Genomic DNA, 3,249 nt, shown 5'->3' with positions numbered 1-3,249 from the left:
ATTGGCTCTCAATAATAGAAACAGGGAGTAAATAATAACCAAGACAATTTGCAGATATAGCTTGACTAGAACTATGGAAACTGTTAAATTTCCTAAATGGTAGGATGATCAAATCAAAATTCTCAGTGTAGTGAGACTTAGGTTATAATCCTATTACTTAAAATTACTAGTTGAACTTAGGTAAACCAGATAACCACACTGTTTGTCAGATCCTCCCATGCAGTACAATGCCACGATCACTCCCATGGAGGAATTACATTCTGGTCAAAATAAATGAGTCTACACCTAGATACTCTTATTCCAGATGTAAATATAGTTTGAATGACTATCAAGAACTTCAAACATTACAGGAAAATTTCAGTTCAAAGAGTATTTATGAACTTATCATGACTAACATAACTTTTCCAGTGGAAAATATCCTCACATTGTGTATTGATAACAACGGATTATTTGGCAAAATAAAACAAAACAACATACTGATGCAAAGCAACATATTGTTGGAGTATAGCATGTTTCTATAGCTCAAACCCTTTTCATAAGACTTCAATTCCATGCATTTAAAAATAAACAAATTTTATTATTTATCTCACACATTGAAATGCATTATTTAAGTGAAAATACTAGATTTTTTTTCAATATAAACTGTCAAATTTGCTTTACAATAAAATAAAATTAGATGTCATAATACTCAACTAGAAAGAATAATACTCACCATAGGCTCTCCATAGGAAATATTCATAGCTATGCATTTGATTTTGGTATACTCAAGGCTAGAGGAAATAGATTAAAATTAGTAATAGAGTCATGCAGTATATAACAACGTTTTGGTCAACAATGGGTCCCATATACGACCCTGGTCCAAATATGATTACAGCAGAGCTGAAAAATTCCTATCATTTGCTGATATTATAGACCCTTTGGAGGGACAAAATGTGGAGATGAGAAACAGTAATATTAATAATCTTGACCCTCTGTAAGAATAGGCTAATGTGTGTATTTGCGCCTTAGTTTTTAGCAACAAAAACAAAAAGTTTTAAAAGTAAAAAAGTGGAAAAAAGCAGAAATAATAAAAGTACAATTAAAAAATATTTTTCCACTGCTGTACAAAGTGTGTGTGTTTTAAGGTATTATAGAAGAATCAAAAGATTTAATTTTTTTAAGTTTATAAAGTAAAAAATTACAATGAGATAAGATTAATTTATTATTGAAGAAAGAAAAACATATTTGTGTTAATCTAGTATAGCCTGTGTACAATGTTTATAAAGTCTATGGTAGTGTACAGTAATGTCCTACGCCTTCAATTCACTCACTATTCATTCACTGACCACCCAGGGCAACTTCCAGGCCTGCAAGCTCCATTCATGGTACATGCCCTATACAGGTATATTCTTTTTTAATCTTTTATACCATATTTGTACTGTACCTTTTCTATGTTTACATATGTTTAGATACACAAATACTTACCACTGTATATAAATTGTCTAAAGTATTCAAACAATGACACGCTGTATAGATTTATAATCTAGGAGGAATAGGCTATATCATATCCTATTCTACTAGATAGAATATCATATTCGATTCCATCTAAATTTATGCAAATATACTATCTGATGCTCATGTGATAATTGAATCTTTTAATGATGCATTTCTCAGAATATATTTCCTTCTGTAAGTGACTCATGACTGCATTTTAAAACCTGTGAACTAGGCTGGGTGTGGTAGCTCACACCTGTAATCCCAGCACTTTGGGAGGCCAAGTCAAAAGGACTGCTTGAGCCCAGAAGTTTGAGACAAGCTTGGACAATACAGTGAGACCTCTTCTCCAAAAATAAAAATTCAAAAATTTAGACAGACATTGCAGCATGAGCCTGTCTGTAGTTTCAGCTACTCAGGAGGCAGAAGCAGAAGGATCCCCTGAGATCAGGAGGTCAAAGCTGCAGTGAGCAGTTGATCATGCCACTGCACTCTAGCCTGTGCAATGGTGATATCCTGACTCAAAGCAAAACAAAGCTAAATAAAATTAAAACTGAGAACCTAAGTTTATCTTAAATAGCTGAGAAATTCAAGGGCAAGTATTAATTTAATCAGCCTCAAAAAAAATTTTAGTCCAACAGTATTTCACACAATTCATCATGTCCTGATCTAACCTATTATCTAGAAAAAAATTTTATTATAAGTATTGGTTATTCAATGAATGTGGAGAGACCATCAAACAAATCATTTTTGAGACATTATATTGCTCAGTAGAGTAGCAACTATGTGCACTTACTATGTAAATGTATTTTCCAATTCAATGCATTATGAAATCTATGCAATAAAATAAGAACAAAATTGACAACATAAGCAAGAGAATACTCATTCAATAACATTTGGAATTGGAGCTAAGACTACTTAAGGAACTCCCACAGACAAAATATTAGTAATAGTGATCACTGATTTCAAGAATATGGTTTGTCATAGGGTCATTTGGATAATATTAAAATATTAAGGGCAGCTTACAACATTTTAATCACAGTCCTCCAGACAAATAAGCATTCACACACTTCTATTTGCCAGCCCAGATTGGTCCCATTAGAAACACTTTTCAGTAGAAGTTTAAGAACAAGGTTTAAATGATGAATTAAAATAGTCCAAGGAATGAAAATAGATTATACAACCAAACATAAAGATAAATTTTCTTATTATTTGCTGCCCAATGTAAATGTGCATGCATTATTTTAAGATTCTGAATAGCCCAAAATTTAACATCTATGAACATTTTTAAATGCTGTTAGACTATAATGACAAATTTCATTCTGAATTGTAGCCAATTTATGTCTCTGAAATTAAAGCAGCTCAGCTTAAAAAGAAAATCTCGAGTGTTACAGAGTATATAATAGATTTTCCAAAAAAAACCAAAAAAAAAAAAAAACAGAGGAAACACCTTCAGTATAGAAAAGTACTATGTACTCTTATATAACGTTTAGAATTCCAATCCATGGCCTGGAATGTAAGCTTTTTCACCACACACACACACACACACACACACACACACACACACAAAGTAACCGAATTGTTTTTCAGAAAAAAATCATAAATTCTAAATCTCATCAATGATTTAATTGTGGTTTGCTTATTTTTCAATTTTTGTTCTGCTTTGATTCAGTAAAGATAGCCCTCAGGTCACCAGATGGTATTCAATAAAAATAAATTTCTTATTATCTTTTAATTCAATTCACTTCAATAAATATCATTGAGCACCTTTTTGAA

Source organism: Carlito syrichta, unplaced genomic scaffold (assembly GCF_000164805.1).
Source record: "Carlito syrichta isolate Samal-C Ts95f unplaced genomic scaffold, Tarsius_syrichta-2.0.1 Scaffold218745, whole genome shotgun sequence".
NCBI lineage: Eukaryota > Metazoa > Chordata > Mammalia > Primates > Tarsiidae > Carlito > Carlito syrichta.
This window is presented reverse-complemented; position numbering follows the sequence as displayed.